Source organism: Equus caballus, chromosome 4 (assembly GCF_041296265.1).
Source record: "Equus caballus isolate H_3958 breed thoroughbred chromosome 4, TB-T2T, whole genome shotgun sequence".
NCBI classification, from domain to species: Eukaryota; Metazoa; Chordata; class Mammalia; order Perissodactyla; family Equidae; genus Equus; species Equus caballus.
The window spans coordinates 60,767,162-60,787,955 of NC_091687.1; the positions used below are offsets into that span (position 1 = coordinate 60,767,162).

Genomic DNA, 20,794 nt, shown 5'->3' on the forward strand with positions numbered 1-20,794 from the left:
ATTTAAAAATTTATAAAGTTTTTTGAATGAAAAATCTTCCAGGTAATTTCTCCCTTCCATTGCAAGCAGTAGGTGCTCTCCACCTACGAGGCTGGGCCGTTTGGTTCCACACCCCTCTCCTATAGCTACACGCTAGTGAAGGAAGTTCAGGCTGACCCCTCTCCCTCAGCATAGAGCCCGAGCAGAGGACACATGCCCCCACTCCAGGAAGCCTTCTGAGAGCTAAATTGTGAAAAGAGTTGGAGTGGGGGAGGATGATGCGGATTGGCCACATTCTGGGAAAAATTAAAGCCGTGGGGTGAAGGACAGCCACTCAGTGTCCATGTACTCTCTGTTCAGTGGCCCTGTCAAAGGTTTTGAACAGCCCGTTTCGAGAAAATGTTGAGCAAATGCTGAGCAGGGCTGGCTGAGTCATCAGCCCAGAAACTTCCCCCAAAATGTCAGTTACTGGTTGCTGCCGCTGCTGCTTCTATTCTTCCTGTCTCCTAGAGTTAATTACGGGGCCGGAGGAAGAGGAAGTGGGATGCAGGCTGGGAGGGAGGAGAGCATCCGTAACTGGAAGGCTGGTAGAAGATGAACTTTTATCTTCTAGGTTTTCTTTCTGGCACAGAGGAGAGAACCGGGCCTAGTGAACGATTCTTGGCCTGTTATTCTTTTCCCTCACCTCCACCCTAAATCTCAAAAGTAGTTGAATTTGGGGCATCTTGTAATTAGGGTCAAGGAGATCCCCAGATTTTTGTCACATGTGAAGACCTGGGGCAGTGTTGTTCTTGATACACCGTAAATTAGTACTGAGAGATTCTAACCCCTCCCCCACGTGGTTGGATTGCCTCACCCTCTCTCTGGATGCGCCTGCAAACAACAGTTGCCGAAGTGATTTTGATGAAATGTGACATTTGCAGACTGTGGCCACCGACCAAAGAATCTGAGCTAGAGTATCCAACATTTTACAGGCTACAAAATAGAAGCTGGCCAGCATTTATTGCTTGTACTAACAGCTTGCGCCAAGTTTCCTAAGCCTACAGAGCAGACCTCTTACTGCTGCTAATTTTACTGTCAGCAAACAAAGGGGAAATAGGAAACAATATGGAACAACTGAAGAGGGCGTCTGTGAAAGTGATATAAACTCAGGTAATCTGAAGAGGGGGCAACTTTCTTATTTCTAAAACTAAAAGGGACTCAATTTGCACAGAAATAAAATGGAAAAAAAATGTAATGTAGAAAAAGTTATAAGCAGAGATTCTGCACCGGTTTCTCAGGATGGCAGTAATTTACATATTAAGGCAGCCACGAGGGAAATGTTAAAAACTCTCCAGGGAAATTTCCAGTATGATGGATAGAACTTTAATATTAATATAGGATTCATCATGATAATGTAAGTCATAGATCTAAATCTTCCTTCATCAATTGAATCAGTCCTTTTCCAGCCTATTATACAGGTAGTACATGCTTTAAATAGTGTCATATAACAGGCCTGAAGTCTTTCTTTATTGCAGTTTCTCAAATTCTGTTCACAGGAATGGTGACCCACTGAGTCATTCATCTTTCACTGTGTTATCTAGACCATCTGCATTTCCCTCCCTTTTTTTTATTAATATTTAGTGCTCCTTAAAATATACTTAAATTGTGCTTTTTTTTTACAAATAGGAAAGCATAATTTGACACATACTATTTCAAAATATACATGCAGTGAATGTAAAGGGAAGATCTAATTATTAGTCTATTTATTGATCATTATGCAAAGAAGAAAGGTATTTTCTGGGTTGCTATTTGGTTTGGTTATCTAGTACCTAATTACCAGCCATATGCATGTGTATTGTTCAGTCACCTTACTCTGGGTTTTCTGATCTTCTTCTAACACTGACACCAAACCAAATGGTCACATAGCCCCTGTAGAATCCTGTAAGACAATGACAACTTTTCTGGAATGAGAATGATTGTAGTGCAGTAATATTAAATGTTAAGACTTTGCTGCTTTTTCCAACAGGAGTTTGAGCATTCATTTAGCAATAATCTTGCCTGGGATAAACCTCAATGGCCATGATCACTGCACAAAGCTTCAGCATTCATTAGTGGACTTTACAATTACCTTTTCTTATCTTAGTTTAAAAACACACATGAAAATAAATCTATGAGTACAGATCATGAATACAGACATAAAGTGTGCACAAAGGTAAGTAGACCCTCAAGTTCTACAAAGAAAAGGGGGCTTTCTTTAAGCTTGAGAATCATTGCATACTATGTCCCTCTTCTAGATTTATAATGCACCTTGGCTCCCAGAAAGTAACCAGTGTTAACACTTGGGTGTATCATTTCATGTATTTGGTTGGCATAAAATTTTGGGGATGTAAAGGTTCTGAGAAGTCCTGCTGTAAAGAAAATTGTTTAATGTTGTAGAATCCAGCATTTCCTAAACGTTCTTTTGAAGATGGAATCCTTTTTTTCCAAATAAGATCTATAAACACATTGGGAAGTGCTGGTCTAATAAAAGTATTCATTCATAAACTTGGCCTTTTCTGTTTTCAGGCTTTGATTTTCATTGGAAATGTTTCAATGAACTCTGATTCAGCCCTTAAGTCCTGGCTCAGGTGTCACTTCCTCTGTGATGATTTCTCTACTTGCCCTAGAATACATATGTAATTATTCCCTTTTGCCCCTACCTCCATGGCAGTATGTGTGTGTGTGTGTTGTGTGGCAAATCTATGTTAATGTTTACAGCATGAGCTAATTTATTTTTTATTTCCCCCTCTCTAATCTACCATCTCCTTTGTATTAAGGAGTGTGTTTTTGTTCCCAGTGCCCTACAGAGTGCCTGGCTCATGGTAAGAGTTCCACAAATAGCTGCTGAAGGAATGAATGAATAAGGGGAGCCTGGGAACTTAAGCAGAAAAATTATCTTTCTGGTGTGTTGATATGTGATTAATGAATGAACCCTTTTGAGTTAAGTACTTTTCCCATTATAGTGACTAATTCCCATACAGTTGATTGGATTAAGATTGACTCTGATGTGAAATGGTTAATCATTTAGTCTGCCAAAAATACAAGATTGACGGTTCTTCAGTCTGTTTCCCCCCTTATATAGACATGAGTGGTATACGTGAAAAATTCTAGCACCCAGTCACAACGGGGACATTTTTCTTATCTATACTCACAGTCAGTCCATAACTCAGAATTTTTCTTTTTTTAACTGCTAAGGGAAAAAACAGAATTTATAGACCTTTTTGCCTTTCATTAAAACCTAGCATTACAGATTTAAAAAATTACGGATTTGACTGTATTATGCTTGCAGGCTTTTTATTTGTACTTAAAATATTTTTTTCTGATACACTCTAGGCTTCAGATTTTCAAATTTTACTGTGATTTAGGCATGTTTTCCTCCCTTTTTTCCTTCCTTCTTTTATTTCTTTTCAACTTTTAAAAGACTTGCTAGAATAAACATAATACTCTCCCTCTCTGGTTCTACCCTACTCCAGTTCCATGCCTGTGGAGTGACCAGTGTTGACACTTTGGTGTGTCACTTCATCTATTTGGCATAAATTTGGGGGGAATGTAAGGACCTAGGCCAGGATGGAGGCTAGAAGGCTACATTTATAACATTCTTTTCTACGTTTGTCTGTTCTCTTTGGAAGATGGTTCACAAAGCCCCAACCTGGTAAGGACACTAAAAGGAATTAATATGCACAAGAAACTTAGTTATGTTTCTATCATCAAGACTAGGCTGGCAAATTAGCTAGGGTAAAGTCAGCTCGTTCTTCAGTATTGTCAGAATGTGAAAAAGAGGGAGCACACCTGAATGGAAGAGAAGGAAGAAAAAAGGAATTAAGCCAGAAAGACTGTTAGACTAGGGTCAGGAATACCTACTATCTCCCCCCTCCCCATCCCTTAATTTTTTTAGCACTCAAGGCCACCACTGCAGCTGAGTGAGACTAATGGGTACTTCTGGCACCACTGGAAGGCCTAAAACAAAAGCAAAGGGATGACGGTAGTTGGGGAGGGGAGAAGGGAGGCAGGAGGGGAAGAAAGAGACAGAGGAAGAGGGGAGCGAGACCGTATGATGTAATGGGAAAAGCACTCAGTTTAGAAAGCAGATTTCTAAAAGCGCTCTATTTAGAAAGCACTCAATTTAGAAAATTCTAGTTTCTAGCTTCCGTGTGACCTTGAGCAATTATCTAGCTCATAGTTTCTTCATGTGAAAAAGTCTGTGGATTGCTGGATGATCTCTAAGGATTCTCTACCTCTAAAAGTAAACGTTGGTGAGGTGAGGTGAAGAATTTGAGAGAGCTGGAGAAGAGAAAGAGAGATATGTGTATGTGATTGGTAAAGGTCACCCAACTCGGGTGCCCCTGAACTTGTCTACTCAGGAGCAATTCCTGCTTCCTCAAATCTGGGAGACAATTGATTATATCTAGAAGTTTCTGTTCATTAGCTGGGGTGGAGATGAGAATCTAGCTAACAGAGAAAGGAGCTGTTTTATATATAACCCCTTCCAGAAAGCCAAAAGATGGTGAGAAGTAGATAGGGTTCTTGGTAACCAGGTAAGTCTTGCACCTGCAGGTTCATCCCAGGAAACCAAGCATGGAAATGGTGACTGGATCCTCAGACTTTCAGCTTTAGATGGGGTAATTTTGACAGGGCATAAACTCCTTGGCTAAGTACCAAAGGTTCCTGGGAACCAATTTCTATAGCATGGTTTAGACTCAAGACTTTTTGAAGGCCAAAACAAAGAGAATGAGTTTCATATTCTCATGCAGCTGCTCTGATGCCTGAATTCCAAAGGCACTTTAGAAACAGAGCTCAAACTTGGACCCTTGACCATCAGAGTTCTCCCTGCAGCCCATTTCAGCATAAGCTCGGGGACAGTCAGCTGTGGAATGTTAGAAGAGTAGAATAAATTTCCAGGGCTGTAGGCTGTTAGCTGATTCCCCAGAAAGCAGTCCTGTGAAGCCATTCTTATTTTTACATATGGCGTATCTGAAAAAGGGATTATTCTGCAATTGCAACATTTTTTGTTTTATGTGCCTCTGAAGGCAAGATATGTTTTGTCCTCCATCAAGTCTTAAAAAATATTTATCCTGGCATCTTCCCATTTTTCTTTCCACATGGAAACTCTGGTATTTTTAAGACTAGTTGTGAAATCATTCCTAGGTATGCACATTATTTGGAGATCTTAGAAAAACTTTTAAGGAAAATTAATATAAGATGCTATTTCTTTTATGTACCAGACATTACAAACCATTCTTTTGTTGGGCTTTTCTTGATTAGCAAGATGTAATAAAATGACATGTATTCTCACCCTGTAGCAGGTATGCTTTATCTTGTGAGACAGAATATTGAAAACAGCATGGAAGATAAGAAAAAAAAATGAGAATTTGAAAAAATGTCCTTATGATAGCATCGTGAAAGCAATGCTATCTTCTGGTTAAATAAAGCATGAACAATAATTTTGGGTTAGGTATGTTCTTCAATTATGCATTTGATTTTGGTAATAAAAGATGCATGTTTTTCAATAATGTTTGGAATTTAAATATACTGTTCCTTTTTTTCTACTCTTCCAGAGAGCACTTACCAACGCAAAAGTTACCTCTAACCCATTCTTGTCCATTAAAAATTAAATGCTTTTACAGTAAATTATTAAAAGTGCTAGGTTGGCTGCAAATCACCAAAGGTACCATAAACCATTATGCAAGCAAGCAAGTGAGAAGTCTGATTAAATCTAAGGGATCAGAAGGCACATACATCCCTCGATATCCATCACAAATTCTAAACTACAAAAGCAACCATAAAATGGTACATTAAATTACTTTAAAAAACTCTTCCAGGGTTTTCAAAATTCAACAGTGACTTGCCTTTTCAATTAAGTATGAACTAAAAACCTTCCACTGCTAAGCACAAATACACCACTATTTAGAGGTTATTTCCACTTTCTTTAAACCTGCAGCAAAAATTGGCCTCATTTTTCCAACTGATGTCACTCACTTAATGGAATTGAGGCGTTCTAACAGTTGCTGAAAAGCTAGTTATTAATTAAGTCCTGTTATCCCACAAAGTATCTTCACTATCATTTGATAACATTGAAATAGGAAATTATGGGCCCTGAATGTTGCAAAACCATGTTGAAAATGTTAGAAGTATTTAAATAAGATATATTTAAAGGAAAAAAAAACTCATGGTTTTGGTTTAAATGAGATGATATACTCTAAATTTAAAATGGCTAGTATATTGCCTGGCACATAGGAGATGCGCAATAAATGGAGGCTTTTCTTGTTAATCTCATTTTCATTTGAAAAACTCAGTTTCCACCAAGGCTAACTTATCTAGCGCCACCTGGATGGTGTGAGCTGAGGGCAATTTGCTCTGAAGCATGTGCCCTTCTCTGAGTGTCACCCCAATTGTTACTGACCTTCTTAGAATCTGCCCTTGCAGGCAACCATCTAAGTACTCACGTACGCATAAAATGGTCTATTGAAACAGCTCCTTGACAAAGAAGAAGATACACGAGAAAGAAAAACAAACATGGAGGTGACATTTGGTCAAATTGTGATAATTGTGGAGAAGAGGGACCAGCAGCCCAACCATCATAATAATAATTGATTCAAGCAAGAATTATCAGTGGAGGGCTCAGCTAGAGTGCGTGCATATCTCTTCCCAACTCTGACTCGAGTAATATCACAGTGGTAGCTTCAAGTACCCATGGTGGGAGTATTTAAACCAGGAAATTGGGAAATGATACAATGCAGACCTTTTAAAATTCTTACTCTTTTCCCAGAGGGCTGGTTCTTATTGGCAGAGACTCCTCCATAGATCTCTCATGCTTCTATATGTTTTGCTGGATATGCCAAAAATGTAAGGCCCTGACCTCTCTTTACCCAGGCTATTCCTCAGGATTGTATCTGCAGTGAGCAGCTTTGAAGGATGAGGTAATGTCTCCCTCTGGTACAAAAGCAGGCTTGCTTACTGCTTGCTAAAAAATTGGTGGATTCATGAAGGTAAGTGTTTCCTATAATGCAACACACTGCATATGTAGGTATCCTTCTGGGTCCTCCATGTTGCCCTCATGGGACTTGGGAGCAAGGGGAACCGATGTAAGCATCTGATGTTCATGATGCTTGCTGTGCTGTGAATAATCAGTCTGTGGTCTCTGATTCAAGAGTCTCATGTTTTCTGTGAGCATCCATGAAAGAGGAACAGGCTAACTTAACAGCTTATAAAAGTAGGGTAAAGTCAAATTGTAGCTTTGACAGTTTTAGTGACAAGGATGGGATGCTGATGGAGAAATGACATTTTGGAAGAGGAAGGACAAAGGTTCCATGAACCAGGTCCAGAGAGATGAGAAAACTTCCTATAATCTGGTAGCAAATGTTTTTGCCCAAGTGGTGGGGAGGACTGGTAGGTGTGTGGAAAGTGGGGGTGGAGGAAGGGTTTCCCATTGTCCAATTTTTTAATGAACATGAATTGAATTAATCCTTAAAGGCTGAGCTTTGAAAAGTAGGACTAGACAAGCTACCCAAATAGTGCTTGATTGTTGCTTTTTCTTTCCTCTTGGTAGGCAAAGGAAAGGATGTTATTGTGACAGTGGGCAAGCAAGCTCCATGGCCCCAGCTAAAAGGCAGTTTGTCTGTGACTATTGAGCCAGGAGTCCCCAAACCAAACAACTGATGTCAGCAATGTGGACCTTGCTATTTAAATAGAGCTTTGGGTGGACCAAAAACTTTAGTTTGGATGAATTGAAAACATTGGTTAAGCCATAAGCAGGAAGCCACTCAGAAAGAAAAGTGAACCCATTGCCTTGCCCAAAAGCACAGAGGCACTGCGCTCACCCACCTGGCCCTTTTCACAGCTTAACTTGGTTGGTGAGAAGATGGGGTACTAGGCAGAGAGGTCACCAATGGTCCTCAGAACAGCAGGGTGGACTGTAGTAGCCTGTGTTCAGGGGCAGGAAAAAAAGGGAATCCTGGGTTCTAGTGCTTGCTAGACACCAGGAAGTATAGGAAGGAGGAAGTAGTGCTGGTGCTTAGGCTCTGATCTTAGGGTGAAGGGTTGAAAGAGGGAAAAAACCGCTAACAATAAAATTTCCTTCCTGCTGCCCCTGCCATCCCACCATAGCCTAAATTCTCCCGCTACCCTTTAATCCTGGTCCCCCCAGCTGGGAAATAGCATGACCTGGAGACTTGCTCGAGGCTCTGACGTGTGCTCAGGGTAGACTCCTTCGTGCCTGAATTCAACTTATGGGATCTGGACACAATTTGAAGTAGGGAAGGAAAGCTGAAGTGGCCTACTGTGTGGGGCTTCTGGGCCAATACAACATACTGTTGTTGTGGTATCCACTGCTGAATGCATAATTGGTAGCAATGTTTTATATGCTTGTATTGTGAATGCTCATAAATGTCAGAGGGAATTTTCCTGTTCAGGGACTACCACATGTACTGTCCCCTCCTGGCTTGTCCAAGAGAAACAATACATAAACCCAGACCAAAAAAAAGGAAACCTCAGCTTTAGTTAAGGGTGTAATGACTGCTAGAGTACTAGAAGAGGCTGTTTTTCTGCACAACAGTGCCAGCTTTCTGACGTAGCCACTAAATACTGCCTCCCCCCCACCCCCCCTTTTTTTTTCTAAAGGTAGCTGTTAACCTGCTACTAAGCTCTTACCAATGGAAAGTCTTACCAATGGAGGCCTTGTGACTCTCAGGCTGGATATACCCATTTTGGGATAGATCAACATGGATTCAACAAAACAAGGTGGGAAGGGTCCCATAAGTCTCTCTTGTCAAAAGGAAATGATGCATTTAAGAGCACAGCTCTAGTGACATCTGAGTTTTACATGAAACTCAGTGAGTTTCATGAAAATTTTACGTGAAAAGAGTTTTACGTGAAAAGAGTTTTATGTGAAAAAGTGGCAGTCATCTCTTTGGGAGAAACTTTATCCCCCCCATTCCACTGCCTGAAGCAAATCTGCTGGCTCAGTGGGGCCCTGGATTCACTGAGATTCACCTATAATCCTGGGCCTAGTTTACTTCGGCTCAGTTAAATTACAAGTTGATGGTGTCCACTGGATGGCAGCAGCCATCCAACTCCAATGACAGTTCTGGAAGACCAACTGTACCACACAGACTAAATCACCTTTGCCTTAGACAATACTCTCAAGGACTCCTACTGCCTTTTTGGCAGTTACCAATGGCTTAACCAGTTGGTCTGCCACTTTGAAGACTAAGACTGGCAGATTAAAGACATCCCTCTTTGGGGCCATGAACTGGGTAAACAAATTGTACTTGCCCATCAGACAGTCTGAGTCACTCATGTAGATGTGCACAGTAAGGGCCTGTTCTCTGATTAGACCAATTAGAATTAGGCTATCAAGCCTGCAATGCCGAGATTGCCACCATTGCCCCCTGGTTTCATCATCGCATTGGACATGGCAACATATCCATTATCACAGACAGGGCACACTGTAAAAGACTATGTGTTTCTGATGGATGCAGAAGCTTTCACTGCATACCAGACTTGTGACTCCTGCAAAAATTTAGCCTGCTTATTCCATGGTGAAGGAGCCCACATTGCATGGAACATTACCTCTGTCTGTTCCTGGCAAATTGACTACATTGAATCTTTGACTCCCTTTTGGGACTACTGATGTTGCCTCACTGCTTTGACATTTTTTGAGGGTATGGTATTCCTCTTCCAGCCCAACTAGCTGACTCTAGCCACAGCATTGTGGTCCTTACAATGAAGCTGTTTCATGTGTTAGGCTTTCTGGATCATTGGCGAAGACCATCAAACAATGGGCTAATAGTCAAAGAATTTAATGGACATTACATGTTCCCTACCATCCGCAGTATACTTGAGTGCTGGAATAGCATTCTCAAAAGTCAACTCAAAAAGATTTCTGACTCTTTGTCCCTTGCCTTTTCCTGGTCTTCATACTTTAGTAAGGTAGTTTGGTCACTTTAATGTGGCTGTTCCAAGAAGAATTCATCCCTTTTGGCCACTCCTGGTTAATGATGAGGACAAAAGGCCTAGAGAGTTATACAGACCTATTTTGAAAATTTGGGATTCCACCCTAACAATTGCTGGGCGTGATATATCTTTCTTTCTCCTAATAGCAAAACTGGGTCAGCTTGGTACACTTTCTAGATAGTAGCCTGGGCAAAAGGGACCTGGGACACGATTGGTCCTGAACTATTCTGCAGTGTCTGATGCCATCAATGGTTACAAACACACAGTTTGGCATAACTTTGTTTCAATCTGACTGACACAAATTCACATGCTTCTCCTGATGCCTGAGAAGTCTTTGGTTATGTCATGTGTGGAGACTGAGGCTGCAACTACTTGGTGACACTGCCAATGTTTATTAACCAAAACACTATAATGATCCAAGCCAGGTTTAACAACAAATCTCAAACTGGAGTAAGTGGGATGCTTTCAGATTACATGTTTGTATGTGGAGGAAAATGGGCCATGAAATGTCTCACCATTGGAGATAGGAGCTACTTTTGACCCACCTATTTTCCCCTGTAATTATTGGCAGTGACACTAAAGGCCAACAATTAGTCTGACCTCATTTGTTTGGGGATCATGATAGATAATAGACTGGCCTTAGACTATATCTTGGCTGTGTAGGCAGAACAATGGCCACCCAAAAATGTCCACACCCTAATTTCTGGAACCTTCAAATATGTTACTTTACATGGTGAAAAAAACCTTTGCAGCTGTGATTAAATTAAAGATATCAATATGGGGAGATTATTTCCAATTGGCTATCCCAGATTATCCTGATTACCAATGTAATCACAAGGGTCAAGAAGAGGAAGGCAAGAGGATCAGAAATGATAAAGAAGATGTAAAGATGGAAACAGAAGTCAGAAAGGAGAGAAGATGCTATACTGCTGGTCTTGAAGATAGAGGAATTGGTCACAAACCAAGGGATGTAGGTGGCCTCTAGGAGCTGGAAAGGCAAGGAAACAGATTCTCCTCTAGAGCTCCCCAAAAGAATGCAGCCTTATGGACCCGTTTAGATTTCTGACCACTAGAACTATACAGTAATAAAGTTGTGTTGCTTTAAACCACTAAGTTTTTGGCAATTCATTGCAGCAATAATTGGAAACTAATAACGATTTTCTTACTGACAGTGGGGTCCTGCCAAAACAAATATCTAAAAATGTGGAAGTGGCTTTGGAATTGGGTGATAAGTAAAAGCTAGAAGTATTTTGAAGAACATGAGAGAAAAAACCTGAATTTTCTTCAACAGACAGTTAGTAGAACTATTGATGTTAAAGACTCTGTCAGAGAGGCTTAGAAGGGATTGAGGGGCATGGTAGAGAAAATATATCATTTTAGAGAATATCTAAATCACCATAAACTGTTTGTAGAAATATGGATGTAAAAAGAGCTGCTAGTGAGGGCTCAGAAGGAAATGAGGAACATCTTATTAGAAACTGGAGGAAAGCTAATCCTTGTTATATAGTGGCAGAAACCTTAGTGTTGAAATCAAAGCAAAGAGTTGAAGACATGGTGTCTGATAGTAAAATGTGAGAGGAAACAGATGGATTGAGGGAAGAACTGTTAAGCAAAAAAGGAACCAGGACTTGGTAATTTGGGAAATTATCAGTCAATCCATATTACAAAAGACACTAAAATTAGGAGATTTACTGTTAGGAAAGAGCACTCTGAAGAGAAAGCCAAGGGTGTGATTGGATAACGTTTTGCTCGTGTTTCAGAAGGATCAAAGGATCACACAGGAGCTCTTTGAAGAGATTAGGTGTGTGACTCCTGGATCCCTTCAGCCATCTCAGCAGAAGCCAAGAATAGAGATGAGGTTATCCAGGAAGGGGTCTTGTGAAGGACCCCTTTGTCTAATGTATGACTTTTTATGACATGCTTGGGAAACCCACAAGATTTTTGAGAATGTTACATGAGCAGAGATCATGCCAGTTTGAATCAAAAGGTACAGAGACAGGATGAAATAAAGGAAGGCCAGAAGACTTCCAAAATTATACAGGCAGGAAACAGGATGATAAAACTACTTATCTGAAAACGTGCAATTTATTTCTTTTGTGTGTGTGTGTGTGAGGAGATTGATCCTGAGCTAACATCTGCTGCTAATCCACTTCTTTTTGCTTGAGGAAGATTGTCACTGAGCTAACATCTGTGCCAGTCCTCCTCCATTTTATGTAGGATGCCACCACAGCATGGCTTGAGGAGGGGTGCTAGGTCCTCACCTGGGATCTGAACCTGAGAACCCCGGGCTGCCGAAGCAGAGCATGCGAACTTAACCACTATGCCGCTGGGCTGGCCCCCATGCTATATATTTCAAGAAGAAGAAAGAATAACTTCAGGGGCCGAGTCTCAGGTCCAGAGGATTAGTCCCAGGCCTTGAAACCTAATGGAATTTGCCTTGCTAGATCTCAAACTTGCCTGGGAGCAGTGACTCCTTCCTTCCTTTCGTTTTCCCTCCACAAGATATATTTTGTTACACGGGAAAAAAATAGTAACTAAGGTGGAAAGATATGGCACCTTAACCAAGTAATCAAAGTTAACGTCACCAGGAACTGGACAAATGGAAATTGTATGCCAACTGAAAAGATGCAATGAGAAGAAGACAACATTGGTGAAATTCCTGTCAAAAATATATAACATGAATCTATCTTGAAGGAACATAAGAGAAAGGTAAATGGAAAGACATACTACAAAATAACTGGCCTATATTCTTCCAGACATTAAGTTATGAAAGACAAAGACATACTGAGGAATTGCTCCAGATTAAGGAAGATCAAGGGGGATTCATGGTCCTGGATTGTATCCTTGAGTAGTACAAAAAAATTGTTTTTTTCTATTTTGCTATAAAGGATGTTATTAGGACAACTGATGAAAATTAAATAAGATCCATAGATTACATACTAGATGGGTATAATAGTACTTTTCTAAATTTTAATAAATGTACTGTGGTTATGTAAGAGCATGTCCTTGTTTTTTGATAGAAATACACTCAAGTATTTATGTCTGTAGCTTTCTGCCAAACAGTTCAGGTAGAAAAACACACACACATACACGTACACACACGTTTACATACACAATGATAAATAATATGTTAAAACATTAACATTTGGTGAATCTGAACCAAGAGCATATGGGGATTATTTGTGCTATTATTGAGACTTTTCTAAAAGTTTGAAATTATTTCAAAATAAAACACTTAAAAAGAAATGAGGAATTATAGTAGACAAAGTAAAATATTCACTGAAAGGAGATTTAGACATAATTTGAGGGGGAGTCACAGTATTCCTAGCCTTCCTTCAAGGGAGTAGGACTTTCAGGAAATAAAACGCTAAGGGTATTCGTATTCACTGACTTTTTAACTTTCAGAAGATTTGATGTAGAGTTATTTTGATTATGGAGGGCCTGATTTTCTCATCGTCTGTGGGAAGGAGGCTTAGAGGCTTTAAGTGGGATGATCAAGCCAAGCTTCTTTGATTGGAGCTCCAAAGGATGAACAGACAGCCTTGCGCAGACCTGGGGGCAGTGGGAAACTAAAAGAGCCAAGGGCCCCACTGGGCAAGATCTTGGTATATTCAACACTCTGCAAGAAGACCACTGAGGTTGGAAGACCTACATACTCTTCCTAATTCTAATAGCTCACCTTTGAGCAAGGCATTTTACCAATTGTGATGTTACTTTTCATATCTCTAGTGCAGCCCAATCTGTCAGCACATTACAGTGATGGTAAATATATGTTGACTGAATGAGTGGTTAAAGAAATTAATCTGAAAGATGAGGGCAAGATAGGATTATCTCTAAAATCTCTTATAGCTCTAAAATTTTATGATTCACTTAATATTTATTGGATGTTTACAGAATGCCTGCCAGGGTGTCAAATGTTTTTAAGTTGGAGGAAGATGGCATGAAAAATTCGTGGTTCTTGCTTTTACTATGTTTATAATCCGGTGAAACAGGTATCCAGAAAAAGGGATGCAAAATGTGGCATTAAAATCAACTTACCCAAGAGTCAAATCTCTTCTCTTCTGCTTTTAATAGATCTGTCTTGGTGTAAGCTAGTTTGGGTCCATTAATCTAGATTTGAAGGTGTGTACAGGAAGATTCCAAGCAAAATGAGCTTCTACCTGCTTCTGTAGGTGAGGAGATCAAATTCTACATTTCTTCAACACGGGCAGACTTTTTAGCTGAGCCAATAGCAGGCTTGATTGCAGGACAGGATTGTCTTTGCAGTGAGAAAGCACTTAGTTCTGTTCTCACCAGGCCTGCAAAATGTTAATAATAGTAATTACCTATGAAAGACTACTATGTTCCAGGCTCTCGGCTTGGTATGTCAGTTACAATCCTCTCAACCATGCTGTAAGACAGATGTTATTATTATCTTTATATAGAAAATTTTTAAAAATAAATCAAGGCATTAAGATTCTTGTCCAAGTTTCAAAGGTAGTGAGAAACAGAGGATTCAAACCTAAATTTTTCAGACACCGCTACCCACACCCTTTCTACTACATAGTGCTTCCTAGGTAATCTCCATGTCCCTTCTGCTTCTGGCCCCTTATTATGCAATGATTCTGTAGTTTTCAGAATACTGCTGCCGTAGTCAGCCTGCATCAGCAGATATGAGCTTGTGCTAGGTGCTAGGGAAGTGGGGTGACCCAGTGCGTGATGTAATCTCAGGTGAATTGTTTACTTCCATTTCAGACTTTGAAGTGAGAGTTTACTCTCACTTCAGTCCTACAAGTGTGGAGCACAGTGTTGTATAGGTTAGAGTGAAAACTAAGCTGCTGTAACAAAGAGGCCCAACAATATAGGGGCTTAAGGAACAAGGAGCTTTATTCTCATTCCCAAAGCAGTCCAGGATGGATAGGTGGGCCTGTTTGCCCTGTGTAGTCATGCAGGGTTCCATCTATCTTATTCTTCCCCAACCCTTAGGGCACTGCCCTCTTCTACATGGTTGAAGCTAGTTTGCAGGCACGTCCATGTTCCAGGTCACAAGAACAGGTGAGTGGTGGAGCACAGGTGCGATGTTTTAAGGCCTAGCCATGGCAGTGCCACACATCACTTCCAACTTGTATTCCTGATGGGGAGAACTTAGTCACGTGACCATGCTTAGTTACCCAGGAGAGAGTTCAGAGGGAGGGAAGCTAGCTATATGCTCAGCTAAAACTCTATTACTATGGAAAAAGAGAGGAATTGATTTTAGCAGACAGCTATAAATGTTTGCCACAAGTATCCTGTGTAAATCTCTATCATAATATATGTAGCACAGTTTTATTTATTTATCTTCCCCCACTAGCATGTGAGCTGCTTGAGGACCAAGGATGGTGCATTCACTTCTGAATTCCTGGAATTTAGCTCACATATGAAGCACTCATTATATTTCTGTTGAAGAATGAATGAGGAAAGTCAAGTGTATGAGTTTGAGGGAACAGGACAAGGGCAAAGATGAGTGATACTTTCATAATTCAGAAAGCAAAGCTGAGCTTACCTAGTCTACTGCACACTAAGTTTGTATAGGGCATTTGATGAAAAGCTTTGCTGTAAAAGGAATGAACTAATTCAGCTAAAAAAAATAAAAAGACAAAATTCAAAAGTGGCATTCTACAGCTCAGCTCAAAAGAAACAATTGCCTGATTGTCGCCAGGTGACCTCACTTTTCTCTTTAGTCATCAGAATGGGAGGATATAAAACAGGTGAACCTGTGAATGGACACAACTTTTAAACAGAGGCAGAGGACGTAAAAGTAGTTTTGGAGCATATGGGAGGAAGTGCTTATATAAAACCTGATTTCCCAGCTGCATGGTGAGATCAGAGCAGGGGCCAGGGACCTTTGTTCTTTTGCAGACACCGCCCTCCGCTCCCTCAAAAAGGAGAGTTTCCAGCTGGCCTAAGTCAGCAGAACCAAGCAGGGCTGCCCATCTTGGGCTCCTGGAGACAACAACAGATGGCAGATAGGCAAAGCAAATTAATCAAGCCACCAAATGTTCTCAGATTTGGTTTTCAAATTCACTAGGCTAGTTATACATGGCCACTGTTGTTATTGTGCATCATATTTATTTGACAGCATTGTCCAGCCCTGACATTTCTCTCACTGGCTCAGACTAAAGAACATGTGCATTGTATTTCAATGAGCACTTCTCAAAATTCAAGGGAGTTCTGAGGCTAAAAAAATCAATATGCCAGAAATTCATGCACAAAGGCCATCCCATTGGAGCATCCCAGTGCTCCAATGCAGTCTAAAGGCCAAAGGCTTGAACTCAGTCTTTTTGAACATAGGTTTAGAAAAGTTCCTCGAACATGTTACAACACGCCCTATTGGGATTCTTGTCCTATCTGGAGGAGTCAGTCATGACTTTTAAGATCTCGTCCCATCCTTCCCATCTCTTCCCATAGTCCACGTGAGAACCTAGGTTAGTACAGAGCAGACTATATAACTATCTAACGACCCATACATCTCCCCCTCTCTGCAGTTCTTCCTCCTCTTCCACATGAAAGTCTTTTGGCAGTGAGCAGGCAGCCAAATGTCAACATAGCATCAAACTCCAGAGAAAGGACTAGTCCACCAGGGTAAGGGCCAGCGAAGCATAGGGTATGGGTTCTGTCCTTATAGCATCTGGATGTGTTGTGTCATTCCTACAGGATATTTTTAACATCAAAAGGAATAGCCTTCTGGGAAGAACTACCTAGAGGGCAATTTGGCCAAAGGCACAGAGATGAGGAGAATAGGTGAAATCAAGGTATGGGGCCAGGCAGGGAGGGCATATCCTTAAAGACCATAAAAATGTCCCAAAGACATCTTAAGGCCCGTTTGGAAACTGACCTCAAGGCAGGGTGGTGTACTGGGTTGAGCTCAGAAGACCTAGTCCCATCTCTGCTAGTACCTGCTGTCACCTCTGTGGAAGGGTTTCCTTTTAGTAACATGAGGTGGTAGGACTCGCTAGATAATCCTCAATAGCCCACATCCACATGGTGTGGAAGGTCTAAGCCAAAGTTTCCTGACAATGGAGAAGGACAAAGAGGATGAGCGGCAGGCAGGGCCAGCCCTGGGAGCCCCAGCCACCATCACTAATCAAAGGATGCATTTGACACAGACTTGGCTGGAAGGACTGTAATCAGAATTTTTTGCCTGCTGCCAGGACCAGGAATATAATTGCCATGGTATCTGAATCAAGGCTGGTCTTAAGATGAATCATAATAACAAATTCTTTTGTTTATATGCCACTTTTAAGTTTCTGAAGTGCTTTAAACTCTACCTTTTGGGGGAAAATGGGGATTCTTAACCCATTGTAGAGATAAAGTTGCGTAGAATTTGAGACCTGCTAGCAAATGTTAGAGACAGGCTAGACCTAAAGATGTGATTGAGAAGGCCAAGGCTCTCCTCATCTGCCCCAGAATGTGTCCTTTGATGCTGGCAAAGTGTAAGAAGTACCTACCCGTTAACCCTTTACCATGGATTAGTCATCAGATTAAATTGGTTAGCTGTCATCTAATGAATAGCAAAATCCTGTGAAAATCAGGCACAGGTGAGATACATTTTGTTGGACACTAGGTTGGAGGGCAAGGTCTAGATGCTCACATAGTGCTCACATGGGTAAGATAAGTCCAGGTTGGAACTTCAAGGGAGGCCCAGGGACAGTAGGAGTGCACTGATGCATCTTCGGGGCTGAGGCTTGGAGAGGGCTGTGATTTGGGGCAGTGGGTACAGGGGCAGAGGTGGGTCCACAAAGCAAGGGTTTTTACACATTGAGTTATTCTATGGCAGGCCCTGTCTGGAATACTGCATTTAGCACAATGAAGGAAAACAGAGTGAATACTTGGAAGAAAGGTTCTCAGATGTTAGCATGGATAAGAATGGTTTCAATTGCTTCGCATACATCCATATTCCAAGGCTCTAGCCCCAAGATTCTGAATGTATAGAACCTGTATTTTCAAATGATCATGCCAGGTGATTGTGATGCAGGCGACTGACGGATTACACTTAGAGAAACGGTCTTCTAGATTTTCATCCAAGGGCATGTGGTGCGGGACTTGAGTGGTATTTAGGTCTTCCCTTCTTGGTGGGTATTTTGTGCACCATGTATTATTGCTCCTGGGAATGAGCAACGCCGGCCAGATCTGGAGGAAATGGATGGGTACTTTATGGCATTTGTCTGCTGCTATGAAGGAGAGGTTTTCCCACCACAGTCCTGTGCTGAGTCCTTGGATTAGGAGAGTTATGGGGACTGCCTTCTGCATTTCTTCAACAAAGATACAGCTTAAATAACTTGTCACACTTTCTGCTTCTGAGGTAGAACACACTTTCTGCTTCTGAGGGGGCTTCTTGGTGTGACTGGAAGGGAGTGGAAGCTAGAGAGTAAACAGGGGAAGTGAGCAGAAACGCAAGCCTCCAATACATCCATTAGAAAATGGAAAGAGCCGGCAAACTTTGAGTTATGGGGCCATAATTCCATCTCAGGATTCTGACAATAGCATAAGCCACTTGAATTCTTCCTTGTTAGTTTATGAACACTTCACCCTCCCTACCTCCTGCCTTGGAAGATTAATAGCTCTGTAAATTACAGTTGTATTAAAATATATGTATTATATCTCAATATGAGGCTTTCTTATGGATATGAAAGTTCCCTCAACTTACATCTCCCTGGGTGACATGCCTTGCTCTGTGTGCTAATGCAGTTTCAGTTTTGCAAAATAAAAAGGAACTTCCAGACTGACGTAAGCTCCACAAAAGGCTGTGGGCCTCGAGTCAGACCATTCTGGGTGGAGAAGCAGCAAATGCAAAAGCACGAAGGCAAGAAAAACATGGATGGTGGATGACATACAGGAGAGAAACATGGCTAGAGTGGACAACTTTAGTGGGTTGAGACTATTTGTGTGTGTGTGCGCGCGCGTGCGCGTGAGAGAGAGAGAGACAGAGAGAGATCCTGAATGCACAGCTATTTAGACTTGGAAGGCAATATACTTTTGCAGATTCATACCTTCGAAGGTATATTTGAAGAAATACACCTTTGAAGATTTCTGTATAGGGAGGTGATATGATGAAAATGCTATCAAGGATGGTTTGGTGGCTCAGGATGGCCCTAGGCATAGCAGGCTGGTTGGAAAAGGGCTATGAAGGAAATGAGGAGCTTTATCTTGAGTCTGTATTTGCATAATGAGCATTGTTTTTGATTAGAGTGTGTGTGTTTGGCGTAGCTTGCTGAGAAGCTGGTGGACATGATGGGTGGATGCTCCTCTGCTATTCTTTGCAGAGGGCAGAGGAACCCACTTTGTCTTCCTGCCTTCTGGTTCTCTATGAAGCTGTACTTCTGTCCAGATTCCCTAATTTCCATATAAACATATTACATCTGTATCTTATTCCAGGGACAGGGCCAAGGCCAGTGAAACCCACATTTCCTGATTTCCTGTTGAGGATCAGCTAGCATTGCCCTTTAAGGTGATTATTCTTTATTTATCAAAACTGTATTGTCTGAATCCCTTAAGTCAGAGTCCAGATCCTCTCCCCAGACAGAGGGTCTGCATCAGTTTCAGCCCTTATGGCTGGGCTGATAAATAATACTGTGGAAGGCTCTGGAAGGCAAGGGAGAAGGACGAAGTAGAGGGTAAGAAAAAGAAAGAAGACAGAAGGAAGGAGACAAAGAATCAGAGGAGAAGGAGGACAGAGGGGAGAGAAGCAGTCAAAAGCAACTCCAAGATAGGATGGTGGTGGAAAGGCTGTTGTTACAAATACCCTCCGGCTGGCCTAGAAGGAGAGGAAGGCTTCCTAGGAAGTGAGAGCAGCATCTCACTTTCACCACATGGGGGCAGGCTCTACTTACAAGAAAGAGCAACAGCTTGGGAAGGCCACACGGTAAAAGTCAGCCTCCTGGTGCAGAGAGGATGGTGCAGCAACGACCTCATCACCATTCCCTTCCTGTGGCCCTTCGGGTCCTTCACTAGCTAGAGCCCTCTCTCTGGGCACAATGCCTGGGCGAATTAAAGAAGGAAAAAAGCTGACTTTGCTCAAACTCGGATTTTCACATAATGTGGAGCGTAGAATTACAGTCAAACAGATACTAAAAATAACAAAATGCTTTGACATCTCACCTTACTATTTCAAGTGTACAATCCCCCAAGCTTTCATGCAGGGACCTCTTTTCTGTATGTCTATCTCTTTCCTGCAGGGTTACTGCCTATACGTTATATGTGCATTATTGTTCGAGGCATTTCAAAAGGTTGGAAAGCACTCAATTTCTTCCAGCTCCTCTGCAATCTTTGCTTCTGCTATATTTTCAATGCAAGGTGATATTCCCAAGTGCATGGGCATGTGTATGTCAGTTTCCAATAATAATAACAACAATTCATAAACTCTGAGCTTTTGTATTAAAGGAGTAGTTTTATTTAGAGAACAGTTGAAAACAACCAAATTACTGCAGCTAGTTCTGTGGTGCTTAAAAAGCAATTGTCATGTGCATCTGATTGCTTCTGAATGTAATGCAACCAGCCTACTGATAGCAGAGGGAAGTCTGAGCTGAGATATTAAAGGGGAACTACTTCCTGTGCCCCCACGTTGTTAAGTATTATTATCCCAAATCAGTGTTCCAATGTCCTTGCTGTTTTCCTTCTGGCAGAATTTGCCCTTTTTTGAATCATATAGATCAAGTTAACTCCAGTGAGTTTGTACGTTTTCTAAAATAGACTTCCTAAGTAGCCAATTAAAAACAGAATCTCTTAAAAATAGAAATCTTTTTGAAATGGTGATTGGGCCTCTGAGATAAAGAATTCCACTTGCAACTTTAAGAGGAATAATAAGCACTTTCTACCAGTTGAGAAA

General features: G+C 41.3%; 1 long non-coding RNA gene across 5 annotated transcripts in view; it reads left to right on the forward strand.

The window, feature by feature from the left end:
- The window catches only part of LOC106783078 (uncharacterized), a 259,582-nt gene that overhangs the window by 95,790 nt on the left and 142,998 nt on the right, over window positions 1–20,794 (forward strand). The window contains exons 5-6 of one of the 5 annotated variants that reach the window (XR_011438189.1): window positions 6,871–6,986; window positions 8,617–8,736. The exons of the other annotated variants lie outside the window; for them this stretch is intronic. This is a non-coding gene — a long non-coding RNA (uncharacterized lncRNA). The remainder of the gene's footprint in view (window positions 1–6,870; window positions 6,987–8,616; window positions 8,737–20,794) is intronic. 5 annotated transcript variants of the gene reach the window in all.